The sequence below is a fragment of the Malaclemys terrapin genome, chromosome 5 (assembly GCF_027887155.1).
Source record: "Malaclemys terrapin pileata isolate rMalTer1 chromosome 5, rMalTer1.hap1, whole genome shotgun sequence".
NCBI lineage: Eukaryota > Metazoa > Chordata > Testudines > Emydidae > Malaclemys > Malaclemys terrapin.
This window is the reverse complement of record NC_071509.1, coordinates 117,297,596-117,323,674: the sequence shown is the minus strand read 5'-3', so window position 1 is coordinate 117,323,674 and position 26,079 is coordinate 117,297,596.

The window sequence follows — 26,079 nt, the reverse complement described above, 5'->3', positions numbered from 1 at the left end:
CTACCAATTTGAAGACTGGACTCCTGTCCTAAAGAGAGACCACACAAATCCCAAGAGGCTGAGGCTGAGAGTTTGCTTGCTCTCCCCTGTGGCCGGCCTCAAGCATTCAGCCATAAAACTGTTCTGCTCTGAAACACCAGTAACCAAATCTGTCACACCCTGAAGCACAGACTGCTCATTTAAGGAATTAGCATGGAGACATTCCTGTCCCAACACCAGTGTCTTTCCAACAAGCTAGCCACACACAAGTTCAGGAAGTTTTTCCTTCTTGCCACAAGTTTCCACACCATCAGTCAAATCACCTTTCTGCTCTCCTGGTGTCCTGGCTAGGATATCCCCCTGATCAGACAGAATTGCTACATCCTTTTCCAACCACCCATTAGCAACAGGTAAAATACAAGCACCAGAACTGTCCGGTCTCTGGGATTTTGCTAAGACGCTAACTGGATGCAACCTAGTTACAGTGCCATTCTCCCTAGCAGACACAAACTTAGGACCATTCCCTTCCTGGGCTTTAGTTGAATCCAGAACCAACTCTGAGACCACTGCACTATCCTCAACCATCACAGGCTGAAAGGCACCTTCTGTCTGCTTCACAAAGAAGAGCCGGAGCCGCATTCTCCTTTTCCAAACACGCAGCTTGGGATCTCATTTCCCTTGTCCCGGCACGCAGGGCTGTTCACAGACAACTGCTTGGAGACCGAGGTAGATTCCTCCGTAGGCAAGTTAAAATACCCCTGACGGACACAGGCACATTTCCTTCACTGTCACAATTCTCCCCACAGGAAACAAGTAAGGTGTAGGGGCCCTCATTTTCCGCTATCCTTGCCTTCCCAAACTGCTGACTAGATAAAGCCATCAGCTCACAAGGTTGTCTAGGCTCATCCAAACTTTCTTTACCAGACACGTTTCCACTCCCAACAGATAAACTGCTGCTCTATTCACTACCCTGAGCTACTGTCTGCAAATGAGAGTTACCCTTTTCAGGTTCACTTGTATAAGCTGTACTAGCCACCAATTCATTACCCCTTAAAAATCTACCCTTTCCTCCCTCAGCTGGGGCTTCCATCTGTCCATCCACTTTAAGCTGCTCCTGAGAAACATTTTCCTGACCAATGAGATCTTTCTGTGCTTGATCTAATTCCAGATTCACTTCTGAAACATTAGGCAGGCAGACATTCAGAAACTTCGTTCACAGCCAAACTACTACTTTCCAAAGACAAACCTTTGGAAAAACCTTCCAAAGACACAACTTTAGACACAACCTCTCCTGTGCCTGGTTTGTGTTAACTTGACTGAACATAGCTCTAATATCCTTTCCAATCATAAGATCCTTAGGGATTGTGTTTTTTACTCCCACAACCATGGTGCCCTCAAATCCCTTCCATTTCAGGTGGATTTGAGCCAAAGACGCCCTGACAAAATACTCAGCTGAGGCTACAACAGTTACACTTTCATCTGGCCAATAATCTTCCTCCCTGACAAGACTTGCTTTAACCAAAGTAATATCGGCTGCGGTGTCCCTCCATGCCATACACCTTACTCCATTCACTTCTGCACTGGTAATAAACTCTGCATTATTTTTCCCATATTTAGCTTTAATATGAGTTTTAAGGTCAAATTCTTCAGAGACCACAGAAACAGCATTTGCACACAGGGCACCAACGGTGGGCTGTGTGTGGCCTGCCTGTGAGTTTATAACAGGATTAGCATTTACCGTGGCATTTGGGGTTGCTGGTTTTGGGCTGCCCTTCAGGGTCGGGCAATCTGGTCTCATGTGGCCAAGCACACCACAGTGATGGCATTTAACCTGTTTATTCTCGTGGTGAGAGTTCCTATCCTCTGGGCCCCCGTGAGATCCTTTAGAATAGTCAGCGCCAGGTTTACTTTTAAATCCTTTTCCTCCCCTCCCCACCCCCCCCCCCTTGAACTGGGGAGAATGGTGATTAGTTTTCCCTGGGGGTTTATACCCTTCTCGAGCCCTGTTTTGGGTATGGGCACCCGCAATCTCTGCAGCCCGTAGGACTGACTCAGGGTTCCTATCACACACAGCTGCTCTCACGTGGTCAGGCACAATGTCCAAGAACTGTTGTTCCAAAATTATTAAATCCAGCAGTTTTTCAAAACTCCCATGCGCCTTTGCTTCCCACAACCCACTTTTTAACAAAGCCCATGGGCTTATGAGCACATTCTACAGAAGTGCCATCATTAGACACTTTAAACTTTCTAAACTTAACTCTGTAAGATTCAGGAGTAACCTTGAACGGCCTTAACACAGAATCTTTAAACCGCTCATAATCCAAGGCTTCTTGTTCCCCCAGTTCATTAAATACCTCCCTGGCTTTTCCAGTCAGTCTGGCCAGCAGGACAGGCATTCGCTGATCATCAGGGATCTGGTACAGATTGCAGAGGCATTCAAAGGTAGACAAAAACTCCTCTCTATCCTCAGTATCATTGTCAATGGGACGCATCCTTTCCCAGTTTTTCTTGTGGCGGTGGGGAAGTGGAGCACCAGGTGGTGATGACTTTCTCCACTCTTCCATTACTTGGAGCTGAAGTTTGGCCGTCTCCTGTTCCATCTGTGGAGCTTTCTCCTCCGCAGCCAGCAGCTCCAGACGCCCCTTACGAGCTCTTTCTTCTCTCTTATCAGCTTCTCTTTCTAATTCAGCTGTTTTTTGTTTTTTTTCCAGCAATCAAAGATCTGCTAGATTCCTTTCATGCTCAAGTTACAGTTTATTTGTTACCTTCTGTACTCTCATTTTTTCTGCATCTTCTGTAGCCTCCGGTAAGGGCTGCGCTCTTGCCCCCGGATCACTGGCCATTAACAGCTCACTCAGTTCTTGATTTGTAGCTTTCTTTCTAAAGCTTATCCCCTTTTCTGAACACAAATCTTCCAGGGCTTCTTTGCCAAGGCCCTCATATGCTCTTTGCTTACCCATTGCAACTGCTCTTTAACCAACCAAACTCTCAATCCCAAAATTCAAATTTGGATGGCGTGGGGTTCTGACCCAGAGCTTAATTGACCTGGTTCTGTGGATCCTAGCACGACTACGCCACTGTAACGATGGTGGTTCTGGCAGGACACAACTGAGAGTGCCAATTTAGGACAAATTGCTTAAAACAGGGCAGTTATAGCCAAAGGCTGGGGTTTTTCTGCCTCTAAGGCAAACCAAACCTGCCCCACAAAGAGGACTTTGGTCTCACCCCACTGGCTAACCACAAGTCACACAAGCAGTTCCCTTTAAACACTCCAGTTTCCCAGTATCACCAACAGTGCCACTCGTTATGAAAACCAATACCCCAGTAAAAGAAAAAAAGGTTCTCTGGATCCCAAAGGACCAAGCCCCAGACTCATGTCAATATACAAATGAGATCGTACCCACAAATCACGCTGTTGCCAGAATCTAAAAGCTAAAGGTTTATTCATAAAAGGAAAAAGATATAGAGGAGAGAGAGAATTGGTTAAATGGAATCAATGACATACAGTAATGGCAAAGTTCTTGGTTCAGGCTTGTAGCCGTGATAGACTAAGCTGCAGGTTCAAATCAAGTCTCTGGCGTACATCCCCAGCTGGGATGGGTCATCAGTCCTTTGCTACAAACGGCAGCTCTACACAAAGTCCCTCCAGAGGTAAGAAGCAGGATTGAAGACGAGATGGAGATGAGGCATCAGCCTTTTATAGTCTTTTCCAGGTGTAAGAACACCTCTTTGTCCTTACTATGGAAAATTACAGCAAAATGGAGTCTGGAGTCACATGGGCAAGTCCCTGCCTACATTGCTGAGTTGCAAGGCATATTTGCCTTCTCTCAATGGGTCAATTGTATAGCCGATGGTCCTTAAGGGGCCATCAAGCAGGCTAGGCAGAGCTGACACTAACCTGTCTGGGGTGTCACCCAGAAGCACAGCATAATTATGAAATACAGACCGTATAGAGCCAATACTTCTAACTTTAAATACAACAATGATCGATGCATCCAGATAGCATAAACATAACCAGCAAACCAGAACCTTGTCTTAGAGACCTTATTTGACCTCCTTTATACCAGATTTGGTGTCACTACAGGACCTTGGTTGCAACAATGACCTATATGGTCCCAGATTATATCAATAACATCACAACTTGTCCCTGTCCTGTGAGTGCTGGTTCATGAAGGTTTTCAGCAGCATCTTTAGGGTCCCATTGAACCTCTTCACCAGCCCGTTGGACTGAAGGTGATACGCTGAGGCCCAGGTGCGTCGGACCCCACACTTCTCCCACAAGCACCGGAGCAGAGTTGACATGAAATTGGAGCCCTGGTCTGTAAGGAGCTCCTTGGGGAACCCCCCACTCTGCTGAAAACAGACAAGGCCACCTCCTCAAGATAGGGAGTAGCGAAATCTACCACCCCCAGAATGTATTTTTTTCCCCTGTCCGAATTGCCTTGCTGAGGGGTCCCACTATGTCCACGGCCACCTTCTGGAAAGGCTCCTCTATGATGAGCGGGGGCCTCAAAGCTGCTTTCTCCTTGTCCTGGGCCTTCCCCACCCTCTGGCAGGGATTGCAGGACCTGCAGTACTGCTGGATGGCATCAAAGATCCCAGGCCAGTGTAAGTTCTGTAGCAGCTTCTGCCTGGTGCGCTGGATTTCCTGGTATCCCGAGAGAGGGACATCATGGGCCAGGTACAGTAGCCTGCGGTAGTACTTCTGGGGGACCACTGGCTGTCTCCTGATCTCCTCCCTTCCCCCCCCCCCCCGCTCTCCCCCAGTTCCACTTCCCCTTGGGGAGCCCATTCCCAAGACAGGAATCCCTTCTCCCACAGGAATGTTTCCAGGCAGCCTACCCCCAGGGGTTTTGCCGGGCTGTGGCCAGCAAGTTCCCTTAGCTTCTCTAAAGAGGGATCTTTCCGCAGCTCGGCCTGGAATTCAGCGGCTGGGGAAGGGATGAGGACCTGCTCCCTCTCAGTGGCTGGGTCCCAGGCCGCAGCCCCGCCAAGTCCTGTCCCCAATGACTCTTTTCCCGCTGGGGTAGGAACCTGCACCCGCGGCAGGCCACCGCCCCCCATGTCAGGGCAGAATGCCCTTCGCTGGCTCTGGCTACAGGTGGTGACTAGGGCACTCTGGGAGCTGCCCGGCCAATCTGCCAGGTCACTCCCCCCCATCAGCACCTCGGTAGGCAACTGATAATGCACCCCCACATCTTTGGGGCCCTCCTTGGCCCCCTATTTCAGATGTACCCTGGTCATGGGTACCTTAAATGGGGGCTCGCAGACACCCGTCAGGGTTAGGTAGGTGTTGGACACCAGCCGGTTTGGGGCCACCACCTCGGGCCGGGCCAGTGTCACCTCACGTCCCAGTGACCTGCTTCCCATCCACCTCCAGGGGAATGAGGCACTCGCTCCTCAGGGGCCGCCCCACACCCACCCTGTACACTGAGCATGAAGCCTCCCCGAGGAGCTGGCCTGGGAGACTTCTCCCTCTTGGGCCATTGCTAAACTGCCAGTCCCACCTGCCTGGGGATCCAGCCCCTTTGAGGGCTCGGTCTGCTCATTCTGTCCCTGAGCTTTTAGCTCCGGGCCCATCTGTGGCCCCCCTGCCCACAGTAATTACACCTCAGGTCCCGTTGGTCTCCAGGGGCTGGTGGGTCAGCTTTGGTATTGGCTGTGCCTCTCAGGAGGGATTTCTCCAAGACTTCCTTCAGGGAAGCCCCTGGGTGACCCCCCCCCCCCTTCTGCACTGACGTGGGCCTGTCCCCCTGGGATTCCCTTCCATTGCCCGAGTTTGCTAACTACAAACTCATCCGCCAGCAGCCCTGCACGGCACAGGTCCTTCGGCCTCTTGTCTGCAAACTACATCCTCAGGTCAGGGGGGCAGAGTTCATACAGTTGCTCCAGCTCCATAATTCAATCACGTCCTCCTTGGTCTGGGCCCCGCCCCATTCACCCACTTGCGGGTGTATTTCCCCAATCAGTGTGACCAGTTCCAGATAGGTCACCCCCTGGGTCTTCTGCACACTCAAGAACCTTTTTCCTGTACGCCTCGGGGGGTCAGCTCAAACTTGCGCAGCAGGACTTGTTTGAACAGTTCATAGTCCCTTGCTTCCACCTCATCCATCTGGCTGAACATCTCTATGGGTTTGGGACCCAGTAAGGGGGTGAGATGCCAAAGATGTCTGCAGGGTCAACCTGGTGCACATTGCAGACCTTCTCAAGGGCAGTGAAGAAGGCACCTCTATCATCCCCTTCTTCCTTAAACTGAGGCAGCACTTTTATATCTGCGTTCCCTATGGGCTTAGCTAGCCTGGGCCCGTCCGCACTCACCACGGTAGGGGTCTCTCCGCTTCTCAGCTCTGCCATCGCCAGTTCATTCTGTCTCTGACGGTCCTCCCATTCCTTCTCATGGTCCTCCAGCTCTTTCAGTTTCTGTCCCTTTTCCAACTCCAACTGTCTCAGCTCCACCAACGGGGAACTCGGTCGGGAAGATCCCCTGCTGGTCGGAGAGATGGGCTGCCTGGCTGCTCCCAGCCTCTCTCGCAGCCCCAGCTGGCTCAGGAACTGGCTCCTTAGAGTGATCATTCTCTTCCAACTGGGCAATCAGCTGTGCCTTGGTGAATTTTCCAAGGCGCGGCCCTCTCTCTCTGCACAGCTCTACAATGTCCTTCTTAAGGACATGGGTATAGGCCATCTCCATGCTGTTCCCAAGGGGTCATGGACTCACAGGCCTGTACTCTCTCAGCTCCCCACAATCCCTGGGAGGAACCCCTTCAGTGCGACAGCCATTCTCAGGGGTCTACTCTTTCTTGGGGGTTAAGCCGGAGGCTCCTCCGCCTCCTGGAATTGCACCTCTCAGAGCCTCCAGCATGCCCATCTCTCGCTAATCCCACTTTGTTTTATTGCTCCCCAGTCACTTACTGCCACAAAATGGGGGGCTGCTGCCTAAAGCCAGAGCCGGCTCAGGTGGAGGTGATCAGAGATGGGCCCGTTCCCCAGATTAAAAAGCAAGTCCAGGCTTTCATTGGGATGGCGGGCTACTACCGGAGATTCGTTCCCCACTTTAGCTTCATAGCCACCCGAATCACTAAGGTATGTAAGAAGGGAAATCCAGATAAGGTGGTCTGGACCACGCAGTGGCAGAGGGGTCTCTGTGCTCTGAAAGAGGCTCTGGTCAAGGGCTCGGTGCTGGTAAAGCAGGACTTTGACAAGCTCTTTCTGGTGTTCACTGACGCTTCAGAAGAGGGCTGGGTGTGGCGCCAATGCAGATTGACGGAAAGGGGGAGAGACATCCCATCGGGTATGTGAGCAGAAAGCTGCTGTCCCAGAAGCAGAACTCTCCAGCCATAGAAAAGGAATGCCTGGCCAGGGCGGCTGGGCCTTAAAAAGCTGCAGCCATATGGCTTTTGGTCGGCTTTCCGCCAGGCCAGAGGGGGGCGCCCGCCGATGGCCGCCAGGCCAGAGGGGGGCGCCCGCCGATGGCCGCCAGGCCAGAGGGGGGCGCCCGCCGATGGCCGCCAGGCCAGAGGGGGGCGCCCGCCGATGGCCGCCAGGCCAGAGGGGGGCGCCCGCCGATGGCCGCCAGGCCAGAGGGGGGCGCCCGCCGATGGCCGCCAGGCCAGAGGGGGGCGCCCGCCGATGGCCGCCAGGCCAGAGGGGGGCGCCCGCCGATGGCCGCCAGGCCAGAGGGGGGCGCCCGCCGATGGCCGCCAGGCCAGAGGGGGGCGCCCGCCGATGGCCGCCAGGCCAGAGGGGGGCGCCCGCCGATGGCCGCCAGGCCAGAGGGGGGCGCCCGCCGATGGCCGCCAGGCCAGAGGGGGGCGCCCGCCGATGGCCGCCAGGCCAGAGGGGGGCGCCCGCCGATGGCCGCCAGGCCAGAGGGGGGCGCCCGCCGATGGCCGCCAGGCCAGAGGGGGGCGCCCGCCGATGGCCGCCAGGCCAGAGGGGGGCGCCCGCCGATGGCCGCCAGGCCAGAGGGGGGCGCCCGCCGATGGCCGCCAGGCCAGAGGGGGGCGCCCGCCGATGGCCGCCAGGCCAGAGGGGGGCGCCCGCCGATGGCCGCCAGGCCAGAGGGGGGCGCCCGCCGATGGCCGCCAGGCCAGAGGGGGGCGCCCGCCGATGGCCGCCAGGCCAGAGGGGGGCGCCCGCCGATGGCCGCCAGGCCAGAGGGGGGCGCCCGCCGATGGCCGCCAGGCCAGAGGGGGGCGCCCGCCGATGGCCGCCAGGCCAGAGGGGGGCGCCCGCCGATGGCCGCCAGGCCAGAGGGGGGCGCCCGCCGATGGCCGCCAGGCCAGAGGGGGGCGCCCGCCGATGGCCGCCAGGCCAGAGGGGGGCGCCCGCCGATGGCCGCCAGGCCAGAGGGGGGCGCCCGCCGATGGCCGCCAGGCCAGAGGGGGGCGCCCGCCGATGGCCGCCAGGCCAGAGGGGGGCGCCCGCCGATGGCCGCCAGGCCAGAGGGGGGCGCCCGCCGATGGCCGCCAGGCCAGAGGGGGGCGCCCGCCGATGGCCGCCAGGCCAGAGGGGGGCGCCCGCCGATGGCCGCCAGGCCAGAGGGGGGCGCCCGCCGATGGCCGCCAGGCCAGAGGGGGGCGCCCGCCGATGGCCGCCAGGCCAGAGGGGGGCGCCCGCCGATGGCCGCCAGGCCAGAGGGGGGCGCCCGCCGATGGCCGCCAGGCCAGAGGGGGGCGCCCGCCGATGGCCGCCAGGCCAGAGGGGGGCGCCCGCCGATGGCCGCCAGGCCAGAGGGGGGCGCCCGCCGATGGCCGCCAGGCCAGAGGGGGGCGCCCGCCGATGGCCGCCAGGCCAGAGGGGGGCGCCCGCCGATGGCCGCCAGGCCAGAGGGGGGCGCCCGCCGATGGCCGCCAGGCCAGAGGGGGGCGCCCGCCGATGGCCGCCAGGCCAGAGGGGGGCGCCCGCCGATGGCCGCCAGGCCAGAGGGGGGCGCCCGCCGATGGCCGCCAGGCCAGAGGGGGGCGCCCGCCGATGGCCGCCAGGCCAGAGGGGGGCGCCCGCCGATGGCCGCCAGGCCAGAGGGGGGCGCCCGCCGATGGCCGCCAGGCCAGAGGGGGGCGCCCGCCGATGGCCGCCAGGCCAGAGGGGGGCGCCCGCCGATGGCCGCCAGGCCAGAGGGGGGCGCCCGCCGATGGCCGCCAGGCCAGAGGGGGGCGCCCGCCGATGGCCGCCAGGCCAGAGGGGGGCGCCCGCCGATGGCCGCCAGGCCAGAGGGGGGCGCCCGCCGATGGCCGCCAGGCCAGAGGGGGGCGCCCGCCGATGGCCGCCAGGCCAGAGGGGGGCGCCCGCCGATGGCCGCCAGGCCAGAGGGGGGCGCCCGCCGATGGCCGCCAGGCCAGAGGGGGGCGCCCGCCGATGGCCGCCAGGCCAGAGGGGGGCGCCCGCCGATGGCCGCCAGGCCAGAGGGGGGCGCCCGCCGATGGCCGCCAGGCCAGAGGGGGGCGCCCGCCGATGGCCGCCAGGCCAGAGGGGGGCGCCCGCCGATGGCCGCCAGGCCAGAGGGGGGCGCCCGCCGATGGCCGCCAGGCCAGAGGGGGGCGCCCGCCGATGGCCGCCAGGCCAGAGGGGGGCGCCCGCCGATGGCCGCCAGGCCAGAGGGGGGCGCCCGCCGATGGCCGCCAGGCCAGAGGGGGGCGCCCGCCGATGGCCGCCAGGCCAGAGGGGGGCGCCCGCCGATGGCCGCCAGGCCAGAGGGGGGCGCCCGCCGATGGCCGCCAGGCCAGAGGGGGGCGCCCGCCGATGGCCGCCAGGCCAGAGGGGGGCGCCCGCCGATGGCCGCCAGGCCAGAGGGGGGCGCCCGCCGATGGCCGCCAGGCCAGAGGGGGGCGCCCGCCGATGGCCGCCAGGCCAGAGGGGGGCGCCCGCCGATGGCCGCCAGGCCAGAGGGGGGCGCCCGCCGATGGCCGCCAGGCCAGAGGGGGGCGCCCGCCGATGGCCGCCAGGCCAGAGGGGGGCGCCCGCCGATGGCCGCCAGGCCAGAGGGGGGCGCCCGCCGATGGCCGCCAGGCCAGAGGGGGGCGCCCGCCGATGGCCGCCAGGCCAGAGGGGGGCGCCCGCCGATGGCCGCCAGGCCAGAGGGGGGCGCCCGCCGATGGCCGCCAGGCCAGAGGGGGGCGCCCGCCGATGGCCGCCAGGCCAGAGGGGGGCGCCCGCCGATGGCCGCCAGGCCAGAGGGGGGCGCCCGCCGATGGCCGCCAGGCCAGAGGGGGGCGCCCGCCGATGGCCGCCAGGCCAGAGGGGGGCGCCCGCCGATGGCCGCCAGGCCAGAGGGGGGCGCCCGCCGATGGCCGCCAGGCCAGAGGGGGGCGCCCGCCGATGGCCGCCAGGCCAGAGGGGGGCGCCCGCCGATGGCCGCCAGGCCAGAGGGGGGCGCCCGCCGATGGCCGCCAGGCCAGAGGGGGGCGCCCGCCGATGGCCGCCAGGCCAGAGGGGGGCGCCCGCCGATGGCCGCCAGGCCAGAGGGGGGCGCCCGCCGATGGCCGCCAGGCCAGAGGGGGGCGCCCGCCGATGGCCGCCAGGCCAGAGGGGGGCGCCCGCCGATGGCCGCCAGGCCAGAGGGGGGCGCCCGCCGATGGCCGCCAGGCCAGAGGGGGGCGCCCGCCGATGGCCGCCAGGCCAGAGGGGGGCGCCCGCCGATGGCCGCCAGGCCAGAGGGGGGCGCCCGCCGATGGCCGCCAGGCCAGAGGGGGGCGCCCGCCGATGGCCGCCAGGCCAGAGGGGGGCGCCCGCCGATGGCCGCCAGGCCAGAGGGGGGCGCCCGCCGATGGCCGCCAGGCCAGAGGGGGGCGCCCGCCGATGGCCGCCAGGCCAGAGGGGGGCGCCCGCCGATGGCCGCCAGGCCAGAGGGGGGCGCCCGCCGATGGCCGCCAGGCCAGAGGGGGGCGCCCGCCGATGGCCGCCAGGCCAGAGGGGGGCGCCCGCCGATGGCCGCCAGGCCAGAGGGGGGCGCCCGCCGATGGCCGCCAGGCCAGAGGGGGGCGCCCGCCGATGGCCGCCAGGCCAGAGGGGGGCGCCCGCCGATGGCCGCCAGGCCAGAGGGGGGCGCCCGCCGATGGCCGCCAGGCCAGAGGGGGGCGCCCGCCGATGGCCGCCAGGCCAGAGGGGGGCGCCCGCCGATGGCCGCCAGGCCAGAGGGGGGCGCCCGCCGATGGCCGCCAGGCCAGAGGGGGGCGCCCGCCGATGGCCGCCAGGCCAGAGGGGGGCGCCCGCCGATGGCCGCCAGGCCAGAGGGGGGCGCCCGCCGATGGCCGCCAGGCCAGAGGGGGGCGCCCGCCGATGGCCGCCAGGCCAGAGGGGGGCGCCCGCCGATGGCCGCCAGGCCAGAGGGGGGCGCCCGCCGATGGCCGCCAGGCCAGAGGGGGGCGCCCGCCGATGGCCGCCAGGCCAGAGGGGGGCGCCCGCCGATGGCCGCCAGGCCAGAGGGGGGCGCCCGCCGATGGCCGCCAGGCCAGAGGGGGGCGCCCGCCGATGGCCGCCAGGCCAGAGGGGGGCGCCCGCCGATGGCCGCCAGGCCAGAGGGGGGCGCCCGCCGATGGCCGCCAGGCCAGAGGGGGGCGCCCGCCGATGGCCGCCAGGCCAGAGGGGGGCGCCCGCCGATGGCCGCCAGGCCAGAGGGGGGCGCCCGCCGATGGCCGCCAGGCCAGAGGGGGGCGCCCGCCGATGGCCGCCAGGCCAGAGGGGGGCGCCCGCCGATGGCCGCCAGGCCAGAGGGGGGCGCCCGCCGATGGCCGCCAGGCCAGAGGGGGGCGCCCGCCGATGGCCGCCAGGCCAGAGGGGGGCGCCCGCCGATGGCCGCCAGGCCAGAGGGGGGCGCCCGCCGATGGCCGCCAGGCCAGAGGGGGGCGCCCGCCGATGGCCGCCAGGCCAGAGGGGGGCGCCCGCCGATGGCCGCCAGGCCAGAGGGGGGCGCCCGCCGATGGCCGCCAGGCCAGAGGGGGGCGCCCGCCGATGGCCGCCAGGCCAGAGGGGGGCGCCCGCCGATGGCCGCCAGGCCAGAGGGGGGCGCCCGCCGATGGCCGCCAGGCCAGAGGGGGGCGCCCGCCGATGGCCGCCAGGCCAGAGGGGGGCGCCCGCCGATGGCCGCCAGGCCAGAGGGGGGCGCCCGCCGATGGCCGCCAGGCCAGAGGGGGGCGCCCGCCGATGGCCGCCAGGCCAGAGGGGGGCGCCCGCCGATGGCCGCCAGGCCAGAGGGGGGCGCCCGCCGATGGCCGCCAGGCCAGAGGGGGGCGCCCGCCGATGGCCGCCAGGCCAGAGGGGGGCGCCCGCCGATGGCCGCCAGGCCAGAGGGGGGCGCCCGCCGATGGCCGCCAGGCCAGAGGGGGGCGCCCGCCGATGGCCGCCAGGCCAGAGGGGGGCGCCCGCCGATGGCCGCCAGGCCAGAGGGGGGCGCCCGCCGATGGCCGCCAGGCCAGAGGGGGGCGCCCGCCGATGGCCGCCAGGCCAGAGGGGGGCGCCCGCCGATGGCCGCCAGGCCAGAGGGGGGCGCCCGCCGATGGCCGCCAGGCCAGAGGGGGGCGCCCGCCGATGGCCGCCAGGCCAGAGGGGGGCGCCCGCCGATGGCCGCCAGGCCAGAGGGGGGCGCCCGCCGATGGCCGCCAGGCCAGAGGGGGGCGCCCGCCGATGGCCGCCAGGCCAGAGGGGGGCGCCCGCCGATGGCCGCCAGGCCAGAGGGGGGCGCCCGCCGATGGCCGCCAGGCCAGAGGGGGGCGCCCGCCGATGGCCGCCAGGCCAGAGGGGGGCGCCCGCCGATGGCCGCCAGGCCAGAGGGGGGCGCCCGCCGATGGCCGCCAGGCCAGAGGGGGGCGCCCGCCGATGGCCGCCAGGCCAGAGGGGGGCGCCCGCCGATGGCCGCCAGGCCAGAGGGGGGCGCCCGCCGATGGCCGCCAGGCCAGAGGGGGGCGCCCGCCGATGGCCGCCAGGCCAGAGGGGGGCGCCCGCCGATGGCCGCCAGGCCAGAGGGGGGCGCCCGCCGATGGCCGCCAGGCCAGAGGGGGGCGCCCGCCGATGGCCGCCAGGCCAGAGGGGGGCGCCCGCCGATGGCCGCCAGGCCAGAGGGGGGCGCCCGCCGATGGCCGCCAGGCCAGAGGGGGGCGCCCGCCGATGGCCGCCAGGCCAGAGGGGGGCGCCCGCCGATGGCCGCCAGGCCAGAGGGGGGCGCCCGCCGATGGCCGCCAGGCCAGAGGGGGGCGCCCGCCGATGGCCGCCAGGCCAGAGGGGGGCGCCCGCCGATGGCCGCCAGGCCAGAGGGGGGCGCCCGCCGATGGCCGCCAGGCCAGAGGGGGGCGCCCGCCGATGGCCGCCAGGCCAGAGGGGGGCGCCCGCCGATGGCCGCCAGGCCAGAGGGGGGCGCCCGCCGATGGCCGCCAGGCCAGAGGGGGGCGCCCGCCGATGGCCGCCAGGCCAGAGGGGGGCGCCCGCCGATGGCCGCCAGGCCAGAGGGGGGCGCCCGCCGATGGCCGCCAGGCCAGAGGGGGGCGCCCGCCGATGGCCGCCAGGCCAGAGGGGGGCGCCCGCCGATGGCCGCCAGGCCAGAGGGGGGCGCCCGCCGATGGCCGCCAGGCCAGAGGGGGGCGCCCGCCGATGGCCGCCAGGCCAGAGGGGGGCGCCCGCCGATGGCCGCCAGGCCAGAGGGGGGCGCCCGCCGATGGCCGCCAGGCCAGAGGGGGGCGCCCGCCGATGGCCGCCAGGCCAGAGGGGGGCGCCCGCCGATGGCCGCCAGGCCAGAGGGGGGCGCCCGCCGATGGCCGCCAGGCCAGAGGGGGGCGCCCGCCGATGGCCGCCAGGCCAGAGGGGGGCGCCCGCCGATGGCCGCCAGGCCAGAGGGGGGCGCCCGCCGATGGCCGCCAGGCCAGAGGGGGGCGCCCGCCGATGGCCGCCAGGCCAGAGGGGGGCGCCCGCCGATGGCCGCCAGGCCAGAGGGGGGCGCCCGCCGATGGCCGCCAGGCCAGAGGGGGGCGCCCGCCGATGGCCGCCAGGCCAGAGGGGGGCGCCCGCCGATGGCCGCCAGGCCAGAGGGGGGCGCCCGCCGATGGCCGCCAGGCCAGAGGGGGGCGCCCGCCGATGGCCGCCAGGCCAGAGGGGGGCGCCCGCCGATGGCCGCCAGGCCAGAGGGGGGCGCCCGCCGATGGCCGCCAGGCCAGAGGGGGGCGCCCGCCGATGGCCGCCAGGCCAGAGGGGGGCGCCCGCCGATGGCCGCCAGGCCAGAGGGGGGCGCCCGCCGATGGCCGCCAGGCCAGAGGGGGGCGCCCGCCGATGGCCGCCAGGCCAGAGGGGGGCGCCCGCCGATGGCCGCCAGGCCAGAGGGGGGCGCCCGCCGATGGCCGCCAGGCCAGAGGGGGGCGCCCGCCGATGGCCGCCAGGCCAGAGGGGGGCGCCCGCCGATGGCCGCCAGGCCAGAGGGGGGCGCCCGCCGATGGCCGCCAGGCCAGAGGGGGGCGCCCGCCGATGGCCGCCAGGCCAGAGGGGGGCGCCCGCCGATGGCCGCCAGGCCAGAGGGGGGCGCCCGCCGATGGCCGCCAGGCCAGAGGGGGGCGCCCGCCGATGGCCGCCAGGCCAGAGGGGGGCGCCCGCCGATGGCCGCCAGGCCAGAGGGGGGCGCCCGCCGATGGCCGCCAGGCCAGAGGGGGGCGCCCGCCGATGGCCGCCAGGCCAGAGGGGGGCGCCCGCCGATGGCCGCCAGGCCAGAGGGGGGCGCCCGCCGATGGCCGCCAGGCCAGAGGGGGGCGCCCGCCGATGGCCGCCAGGCCAGAGGGGGGCGCCCGCCGATGGCCGCCAGGCCAGAGGGGGGCGCCCGCCGATGGCCGCCAGGCCAGAGGGGGGCGCCCGCCGATGGCCGCCAGGCCAGAGGGGGGCGCCCGCCGATGGCCGCCAGGCCAGAGGGGGGCGCCCGCCGATGGCCGCCAGGCCAGAGGGGGGCGCCCGCCGATGGCCGCCAGGCCAGAGGGGGGCGCCCGCCGATGGCCGCCAGGCCAGAGGGGGGCGCCCGCCGATGGCCGCCAGGCCAGAGGGGGGCGCCCGCCGATGGCCGCCAGGCCAGAGGGGGGCGCCCGCCGATGGCCGCCAGGCCAGAGGGGGGCGCCCGCCGATGGCCGCCAGGCCAGAGGGGGGCGCCCGCCGATGGCCGCCAGGCCAGAGGGGGGCGCCCGCCGATGGCCGGTTTCCGAAAGATGGTGCTCAGCTAGCGAGGGTCTAATTCTGCCCGAAGAAATATCCAGACTGTCCGCAGATGCGGAAAGGAACAGTGTATCAGTAGATTACACTGAGTTTGCGTGCGGCACGTGGCATTGTCGGTTCTCACTTACCCACGCCTTGTGCTCTCTGTGATGTTATTGACATAAACTGGGACCGTATAGATCATTGTTGCAACCAAAGTCCTGTAGTGGCACCCAAATCTTGTATAAAGGGGGTCAAATGGGGTGTCTAGGACAAGGGTATGGTTTACTGGTTATGATTATGCTGTCTATATGTGTGTATCAGTTTTGTAGTCGAAGTTATGAATATTGGCTCTATACTGTCTGTATGGCAAACTTATGCTATGCTTCTGGGTGACATCCCAGACAAGCTGAGATTAGCTCTGCCTAGCCTGCTTGATGGCCCATTAAGGACCATCAGCTATACAATGGACCCATTGAGAGAAGGCAGATACGCCTTGTAACTCAGCAAAGTATGCAGGGACTGGCCCATGTGACTCCAGGCTCCATCTTGCTGTAATTTTCCACAGTAAGAACAAAGAGGTGTTCTTACACCTGGAAAAGACTATATAAGGCTGATGCCTCATCTCCATCTGGTCTTCAATCCTGCTTCTTACCTCTGGAGGAACTTTGCTACAAACGGAAGCTCTGAACAAAGGACTGAGGACCCATCCCGGCTGGGGATGTATTCCAGAGACTTGATTTGAACCTGCAGTTTATTCCATCGCCGCTGCAAGCCTGAACCAAGAACTTTGCCATTACTGTATGTAATTGATTCCATTTAACCAATCCTAACTCTCATCTCTATCTTTTCCTTTTAAGAATAAACCTTTAGATTTTAGATTCTAAAGGATTGGCAGCAGCGTGATTTGTGGGTAAGATCTGATTTGTATATTGACCTGGGTCTGGGGCTTGGTCCTTTAGGATCAGGAGAACCTTTTTCTTTTACTGGGGTATTGGTTTTCATAACCATTTGTCCCCATAACGAGTGGCACTGGTGGTAATAATGGGAAACTGGAGTGTCTAAGGAGATTGCTTGTGAGACTTGCGGTTAGCCAGTGGGATGAGACCGAAGTCTTAGTCTGGCTGGTTTGGTTGGCCTTAGAGGTGGAAAAACCCCAGCCTTGGGCTGTAACTGCCCTGTTTTAGCAATTTGTCCTGAGTTGGCACTCTCAGTTGGGTTCCGCCAGAACTGCATTGTCACACTCTCTCTCTCTCTGTTTCAGACATCATGAAGCACAAGTGGAGAAGAAGGAAGTGTCAGGAATGCCACACACAGAGGAGAAAAGAAGATGGAGGAAAAGGAAAGGAACTCTGGGCACAGTAACCAACCTCAAATCAGGCCTCAGGTCATGTAATTAGACTGTAGGGGAATCTCGAGCCTCTTAATACCTTGAGCAGCGTGACCGCCCTGTAAGCTGGGTCCCGGTCTGTGCTATTGTGTCGTTTTGACATTCTGCTCCGTTATCTGGCTATTGAGGGTGACTGCCCTGTCATCGGGGTGCACGTCTCCTCCCCCTGTCTTTGGAGGGGCATTGAGCTCTTTGTTAATCTGAGCAATGTGACCGCTCTGTATCTGGGGTCTGGGTCTCTGCCCTCTTGCTCATTTGGCTTTACGCCGTGCTCTGCCCCATTAGTCAGCGTGACAACCCTGTAATTAGGGTCTATGTCACAAGCCTCTCTAGGATAGGACATATTGAGCTCTTTGGTACTTTGAGAGCTTGACCTTCCTGTCATTCAGGTTATGGTCTCTCCTCTTTGGCTAATGCCAGCGACCACGCTGTAATCAGGGTACAGGTTGCATCTCGCTTTTGAAATCTGGGTAATTAGAATCATTTCCGTTATGTGGGCAGCTTGGCCTCCCTGTAACTAGGGTGTGCGTCTCCGAGGCCCTCTGGGTCTCTTGGCCTCGTGCTGTCTTCACAACCTGTTGCGAACGACTTCCCTGTAATCAGGGATCGGGTCTGTGCCCTCTAGTCTCTTGGCACTTGGCCAAATGCAGCCACTGCCCTGAATGAGCACCCTGTAAACAGGGTACAGGTCTTATCTACTACTATTTCTGGCACCCCCATGAGACTGTGTCCAGAGTTCCGGCCCATCCAACAGCGCTTCCAACATGCCTGGAATTCTGCAGCCAAGTCTCCTGCTTTCTACTCACTTCTTGGACTCTTGGAGACCTGACATGCTATTGGTGGTACGATCCGAAAGTGAGTGTCCGGGGCGGTTTTGGACCGTTGTCGAAAGCGGTTCTCATTTACACACGCCTTGTGCTCCCTCTCTCTGATTCAGGCATCATGAAGCAGAAGTGGAGAAGAAGGCCTAACTTGTGTATTTCTCACACATTTCTAAAAGGAAGCAAACAAAACTAAATGTTCTGGCAACTGGCAGTTACTCTCCGCACTTCACAACTTTCAAACACCTACTCTACTTAAATGGTCACACCAACCAAAGTGTACCACACATTCAATATTAACTTTGCACCTATTGTGTCAGAAGTGAGAGTGTTTTTAGTAGTTGTGTCCATTGGTGGAAGTGGCAGTCGTGGTGTTTTAGTAGTCTTTTACGCTTCTTGAATTCAAAGGATGATGATGTGGATGTTTTAGGTAGGTATTTTTCTGTTAAGTCTTGGTATTTGGGTAGAGGTGCAGTATTTTGTGATTATGACTATTTTTCTGGTATTGGTTTAGTGTGAATTGTTGGCAATTTTAGATGTTTTTGTATCCGTACATTAGTAGATGTCTTTAGAGGGGAAAGCTGAGGTTGCCTGTTTGGTGAAATTTGATTGGTGTGAAAGTTAATTTCGGGTAGGTGTTTGAAAGCACTGAGGTTTGAATTTTTAGCTCAACAGGGATGCAGGATCCACCTGGCTACCTCAGTTCTTACTGTCATTCCTAATTCCAAAATCTGGGATGAAGATGACCAGGCAGAATAAAGATATCTCCAGAGACTTTCAAGAGGGTAGCATTTCTGCAGCTTTAGGGGATCCCTTAAACCTTATTGAGCTTTTCAAAGTGTAATAATTGTGGAAAACTTCCACTTCTGCCAATTCCATGTTGAACAATGACCTGTATTAAAGGACTTACACTGGTAGTTAATTCTGTTCTGTATTAAGATGATTTTGCTAAAATCGCCGCTTTCTGATGTGTGAAATGAATTATCTAGGTCTGATTATACCTATTTGATAAAAGTGTGATAACGACCCCATGTTAAATGCATGGATTGAACTTTGATTGTCATATCACATTGCTTTGCTTTCTGTAACTCCTTATTTATGAATGTATTTGTTACTATTTATGTAATTCAATGAATAAAATGTATACATTCAAGTATAGTCTCAGTTCTTTCTTTGGCTAAACAAAAAGGAATCTGATAAACTTGTGAAGAATTTTGGTATTGTTACGTTTAATTTAATTAACATCTTTTTACCCTTTTCATGCGGTCGTTGGAAGTAACTACCCTGTAGTGGTGCAAGTTTGATTTTTCTCTTGGATCACACGTTTGGGGCAGACTGCAGTGTGATCTTGAGAATGGAGATCGCACTGCCACTTAGGTGCATAAGGTTGCCCTCCTAAAGCTTCTAAGGTGCACAAGAATAGGCCTTTGTTTGGTTCCTTCACTGTTCCCAGGCTTATAGATTGCTTGAGATCTGCAGGCCCTAGAGCTCACTTCCTGAGCACAATATATGATTGTGGCTATGATAAGATTGGACTAAAACTAGCAAGGTCCCCTGGTTTCTGCACCTTTCCCGTTCAGACATTTTTTAAAAAGTAGATTAATGTAATATTTTTATATTTAATTCAATCCCAAGTTTCTCAGAAATTGACTTTTACGGTGCACTCAATTTTCAATATGCTAATACATGTGAGGTAGTGTGGTCTAGTGGTTTAGAGCACTGGCCTGGGATTCAGGCGACCTGGTTTCTATTCCTGCCTCTGCTGCTGGGTCACTGGCTGTCCTTGGGTCACTTGGTGGTCACTTTGCCTCCCTGTGCCAGTGTCCCCCTCCATTTAAAAAAAAAAGTGGGGGAGGGGAGATGATTGTACTGACCTCATTTGTAAAGTGTTTTGAGATCTACAAGCACTAAACAGAATTTTTACTAAAAATGAGATTCTATAGGGGTGGGAGAGAACTAGAGATTAACTTTGGTAGGGTGCATGAAGATATAATTCACTATGGAGGCATTAATTTTCCTAATGCTGTGAAGAAAACTCTCTTGTGCATAATGAATTGAAACAGCCTCTCTCTCTTTGCATTTGTTAATTCATTTCTCCTATACCAGGTGCTTTTTGTTCCATTGAAATATGCATGGGGATGTGCTTTTTATTTATTACCCTTGCCCTATGATTTATTATTCAAAAGTGGGCAACTTGGAAAGCAAATACTCAATATTAGGTGATTGTTCGCCTGCTGTAGAAAAAGCCCGTGAAGAAGTGTGCAGCAGCTGCAGTTACACTAGGGGAACTCCATGACTTCAATAGATTCAATAGTCATCTTTTCTCTGTTTACTGGTACTCTGACTTGCCCCTTTCCCCCTTCACTTAAACCCAATTCAGAGGCAGCTGATGAGTCGCAGGTGCACTGGCTTCTTCCTTCTTAGAGGATGAATGGCCCGCTATGAGAGACCTGAAACCCGATGGTATGATGATGAGGGCTCTAATTCAGCAAAGTACCATTCTAGCATACCTCAGCCAGAGTCATCATGCGTACCTAGAAAAAGAAAGGGCTTCCACAGCTAAACAAAAGATCTGTCAGGACTGACTATTCAATAGAATAGGTTGCTGCTAGTTAACCTGGTGTAAAGTTGGCTAAACCTCTCAAAGACTGCATTGGTGCAGGTTGCATTTCCACTGAATAATTACCATACCTTCTGCCTATTTAAAAATTATCTTCCCTGCTGTTTGATTTGTCTATGATGACCTTATTGTTTAAAACTATTGTGTCGTGTTGCTCTCCACTGCTAATTAGCGGAGCTTGTTAGAAAGAAACAATTGCCAGAGTTTGCTCTTTTGTTGAAATTGAAACACACTGCAGGACTGTGTCAATTCTGACAGAATCCACCAGAAACCAAGCATGTTTCCAATGGAATTTTGCCGGCCAGGCAGAACTTGCTTGGCTTCCTGACAGCTCAGCTGCCGGGCTCCTTGATAGACCATGTGGCACGCTGCTGGGGAACCTGGGTTTCCAGGCTCCCAGCTCCTCAGTTGCCTGCCTGGTGGGCTGATGGGAAGCTGGGAGCCTGAAAGTTGCAGGAGCCCCAGATAGGGCTCTTAGGGTCTATGGCTCCAGGACAGCCCACCAGGTGTGCTACCGTGGAGCTAGGTCTTGTAAGGCTCCAAGGATCTCCAGCTTTGGGGCAGCCTACAAGGCTGCTTTAGAGCTCAGTGGAGATCAGCAATTCCATTTCACACAGAATTTCAAAATTTTTGAATATGATTCCAAATCAGAATGAAATCTGATTTTGAAATAGCAAACTCCTCTACAAAATAGAATTACCGTTCTCCCCCCAGTTCTTTCCGACTGTGATACTAGTGGGGCCTTGTAATGAATGAAATCCTGTCTTACTGCTTCCCACATCTTTCCCCCTGTTATTTTTCTCCTTTCATCCCTGTGGAAACAAATATTTCCCTTTCCTATATTCTTCCGGTGTGTGTGTGTGTGTGTGTTCACTCTGGCGGGGTTGGAACAGATGCCCCTGGGGTAGAAGGATCTTTCCCTGCTGCGTTCCCACGTGGCCCTTTTCTTGGTCAGAGCTGCCTGCAGAGCAGACTCCATCTTGGCTATGAGGATGCTAAAGATACATAAACATAAACATAATGGCTGTGGTGACTCTGAAGGGGGTGGGTCAGAGCCTGGGCGGGAAACGCTGAGGTGACTCTGAACTGGGGATGGGGAGGTGAGAGCTGGATGGGAAACACTGAGGTGAATCTTAAGTGGTTGGGGAGCGGGGGTCACAACCTGGGCGGGAAAGTCTGTGGTGACGCTGAAAGGGGGTAAGGTCGGAGAATTGGCAGTAAAGGCTGAGGTAACTCCGAAAGAGTCGGGGATCGGAGCCTGGGCAGGAAAGTCTGAGGTGGCAGAGGAGGAGGAGTCCAGCACTTGGGCGGGAAACGCTGAGGTGACCCTAAGGGGGTGGGGAGGTGGGAGCCTGGGCGGCAATTGCTGTGGTGATTCTGAAGAGGGGGAGGTGTCAGAGCGTGGGCTGGAAAGGCTGAGGTGACTCTGAACGGCGGGGGGGACGGGGGACGGGGCGGTGAGAGCCTGGATGGGAAAAGCTGAGGTGACCCTCAGAGGGTGGAGAGGTTGGAGCTTGGGCGGGAAATGCTGTGGTGGTTTCTGAAGAGGGGGAGGTGTCAGAGCCTCGGCAAGAAAACACTGAGGTGACTCTGAACAGCGGGGCGGGGGCGGGGGCGGTGAGAGCCTGGATGGGAAAAACTGAGGTGAAACTGAAGTGGTTGGGGAGCGGGAGTCAGAGCCTGGGTGGGTAAGTCTGTGGTGACTCTGAAGGTGGGTGAGGTCGGAGCATTGGCGGGAAAGGCTGAGGTAACTCGGAAAGAGTCGGAGGTCGGAGCCTGGGCAGGAAAGTCTGAGGTGGCAGAGGAGGAGGAGTCCAGCATTTGGGCGGGAAACGCTGAGGTGACCCTAAGGGGATGGGGAGGTGGGAGCCTGGGCGGGAAATGCTGTGGTCATTCTGAAGAGGGGGAGGTGTCAGAGTGTGGGCTGGAAAGGCTGAGGTGACTCTGAAGGGGCTGGGTCGGAGCCTGGGCGGGAAAGTCTGAGGTGTCTCTGAAGGCGGGAGGCCAGAGCCTGGGTAACACCAGAGGAGGAACCTGGAGTCTGGGCAGGAAAGTCTGAGGTGGCTGAGGAGGAGGAGACCAGCACACTAAGGTGAATTTGAAGTGGTTGGGGAGTGGAGGTCACAGCCTGGGCGGGAAAGTCTGTGGTGACTCTGAAGGGGGGTGAGGTCAGAGCATTGGCGGGAAAGGCTGAGGTAACTCGGAAAGAGTCGGAGGTCGGAGCCTGGGTGGGAAAAGCTGAGGTGACCCTAAGAGGGTGGAGGTGTCAGAGCCTGGGCAAGAAAACACTGAGGTGACTCTGAACGGCGGGGGGGGACCGGGGGCGGTGAGAGCCTGGATGCGAAAAACTGAGGTGAAAATGAAGTGGTTGGGGAGGGGGAGTCAGAGCCTGGGCGGGAAAGTCTGTGGTGACTCTGAAGGGGGGTGAGGTCGGAGCATTGGCAGTAAAGGCTGAGGTAACTCCGAAAGAGTCGGGGATCGGAGCCTGGGCAGGAAAGTCTGAGGTGGCACAGGAGGAGGAGTCCAGCACTTGGGCGGGAAACGCTGAGGTGACCCTAAGGGGGTGGGGAGGTGGGGGCCTGGGCGGGAAATGCTGTGGTGATTCTGAAGAGGGGGAGGTGTCAGAGCGTGGGCTGGAAAGGCTGAGGTGACTCTGAACGGGCTGGGTCAGAGCCTGAGCGGGAAAGGCTCAGGTGACTCTGAAGTGGGTGGGTCAGAGCCAGGGTGGGAAAGGCTGTGGTGACTCTGAATTGCGGGGGGTTGCAGAGCCTGGATGGGAAAATCTCTGGTGACTCTGAACGGGGGTGGGTTCGGAGCCTGGGTAACACCAGAGGAGGAACCTGGAGTCTGGGCAGGAAAGTCTGAGGTGGCTGGGGAGGAGGAGTCCGGCACTTGGGTGGGAAAAGCTGAGGTGACCCTAAGGGGGTGGGGAGGTTGGAGCCTGGGCGGGAAATGTTGTGGTGATTCTGAAGAGTGGGAGGTGTCAGAGCCTGGGCAAGAAAACACTGAGGTGACTCTGAACTGCGGGTGGGGGCGGGGTGAGAACCTGGATGGGAAACACTGAGGTGAATCTGAAGTGGTTGGGGAAGGGGAGTCAGAGCCTGGGCGCGAAAGTCTGTGGTGACTCTGAATGGGGTGGGTCAGAGCCTGGGCGGGAAACACTGAGGTGACCCTAACGGGGGGAGCGTTCGGAGCCTGGGCGGGAAATGCTGTGGAGACTCTGAATTGCGGGGGGTGTCAGAGCCTGGGCAGGAAAGGCTGAGGTGTCTCTGAAGGGGTGGGCCGGAATGGCTGAAGTGATGCAGGAGAGGAGCTCAGCGCGAAAGATTTGGTACTTTTCTGACTCAGGAGGGGAAAATTTTATCTGAGAGTTGTGGAGTTGTTGTAAGGGTGTCTGACTAACACATGCTTCTGTGCTCCCTCTCTCTGTTTCAGGCATCTTCAAACACAAGTGGACAAGAAGAAAGGTTGAGGAATGTCAAGCCAAGGGGAAGAAAGAAGAGAAGTCACTGAAGCTGGAGGCAAAGGAAAGGGACTCTGGGCACAGTAAACTGCCTGTAATCAGGCCTCCAGTCATCTTATTACACTGTATGGGGATCTCAAACCTTTTAATCCCTTGAATAGTATGACCCCCCTGTAAGCAGGATCCAGGTCTTATGCCTTTTCCCTTTTTTTTTGGAGGGGAGGAAGATTGGTCAAGTTTAACACTGTGGGTCAAGTGACCTATTGCAGTGAGCTCTCCTTCTGTTCTGGGAAGTCCCCCTTTCTTTTGTATGTATGTGTATGTGAGTGCATGTGATACAAATGGGTGTGAACATCGGTATTTATTTATTTTGAGTTCTTTCAGTTAAATCACTGCAGTGCTTTTTCTTTACTCTCCTCAGAATTGGAAAAAGAGCTGAATGTGTATTAATATATTTATCCTCCTCCTCCCCACAAAAGGGAACAGTAAAAGCTCAGATATCATCTTTTAGTGCATAGGAGAATCTCTCTCCACTTCTGCTTTCTTTAGGTTGAATTTCTATTAGTGGGTTGATGGCAATGAATGGCCTTTAATGAGCGTGATTTAGGTCAAAGGAAGTAAAGCATGTGCTAGAACCTGGACAACATGACCACTCTGTATCAAGGATTTTGGTACCTGCCCTTCATTCATCAATCAGGGTGCAAGTCACCTCCCCGTGTCTTTGGAGGGGCATTGAGCTCTTTGTTAAACTGAGCAATGTGACCGCCCTGTAACTGGGGTCTGGGTCTCTACCCTCTTGCTCATTTGGCTTTACGCCGTGCTCTGCCCCATTAGTCAGCGTGACAACCCTGTAATTAGGGTCTATGTCACAAGCCTCTCTAGGATGGGACATATCGAGCTCTTTGGTACTTTGACAGCTTGACCTTCCTGTAATTCAGGTTATGGTCTCTCCTCTTTGGCTAATGCCAGCGACCACCCTGTAATCAGGGTACAGGTTGCACCTCGCTTTTGAAATCTGGGGGATTAGAATCATGACCATAACATGGGCAGCTTGACCTCCCTGTAACTAGGGTTTGCGTCTCCAAGGCCCTTTGGGTCTCCGTTATAGAGTTGGTGAATGTGACTGCCCTGTAATCAGGGTGCAAGTCACCTCCCCCTGTCTTTGGAGGGGCATTGAGCTCTTTCTTAAACTGAGCAATGTGACCGCCCTGTAACTGGGGTCTGGGTCTCTGCCCTCTTGCTCATTTGGCTTTACGCCATGCTCTGCCCCATTAGTCAGTGTGACAACCCTGTAATTAGGGTCCATGTCACAAGCCTCTCTAGGATGGGACATATTGAGCTCTTTGGTACTTTGACAGCTTGACCTTCCTGCAATTCAGGTTATGGTCTCTCCTCTTTGGCTAATGCCAGCGACCACCCTGTAATCAGGGTACAGGTTGCATCTCGCTTTTGAAATCTGGGGGATTAGAATCATGACCATAACATGGGCAGCTTGACCTCCCTGTAACTAGGGTGTGCGTCTCCGAGGCCCTCTGGGTCTCTTGGCCTCGTGCTGTCTTCACAGCCTGCTGCCAACGACCGCCCTGTAATCAGGGATCTGGTCTTTGCCCTCTAGTCTCTTGGCACTTGGCCAAATGCAGCCACTGCCCTGAATGAGCACCCTGTAAACAGGGTACAGGTCTCATCTGCTACTATTTATGGCACCCCCATGACACTGTGTCCAGAGTTCCGGCCCTTCAAACAGCGCTTCCAACTTGCCTGGAATTCTGCAGCCAAGTCTCCTGCTTTCTACTCACTTTTTGGACTCTCGGAGATCTGACATGCTACTGGTGGTAAGATCCGAAAGGGAGTGTCCGGGGCTGTTGTGGACTAAGTCATTCCAGGCAGTATACCTTGTCACATTGATTTAAGAATACTTGTCAATTAATTCCTTACCCCCCTTCATCATTTTATTCCTCCTGATTTTGTATGGAGGCTGCCTGGTGAAATAATTGTCAAGGGGAAATCTGGAGATTGTGGCTTTAGAGGGGAATGGGCCCAGTAGTTTTCTCACCCAGTGCAGCTTGGGAGGAGCGGGAAATGCTTGTGGAAGTGTCTGAGGACCACAAAGAACTGTCTTGGACCTAAATATCCAGACTGTCTGCAGATGCGGAAAGGAACAGTGTATCAGTAGATTACACTGAGTTTGCGTGCGGGACATGGCATTGTCGGTTCTCACTTACACACGCCTTGTGCTCTCTCTCTCCGTTTCAGACATCATGAAGCACAAGTGGAGAAGAAGGAAGTGTCAGGAATGCCACACACAGAGGAGAAAAGAAGATGGAGGAAAAGGAAAGGAACTCTGGGCACAGTAACCAACCTCAAATCAGGCCTCAGGTCATGTAATTAGACTGTAGGGGAATCTCGAGCCTCTTAATACCTTGAGCAGCGTGACCGCCCTGTAAGCTGGGTCCCGGTCTGTGCTATTGTGTCGTTTTGACATTCTGCTCCGATATCTGGCTATTGAGGGTGACTGCCCTGTAATCAGGGTGTAAGTCACTTCCCTCTGTCTTTGGAGGGGCATTGAGCTTTTTGTTAAACTGAGCAATGTGACCGCCCTGTATCTGGGGTCCGGGTCTCTGCCCTCTTGCTCATTTGGCTTTACGCCGTGCTCTGC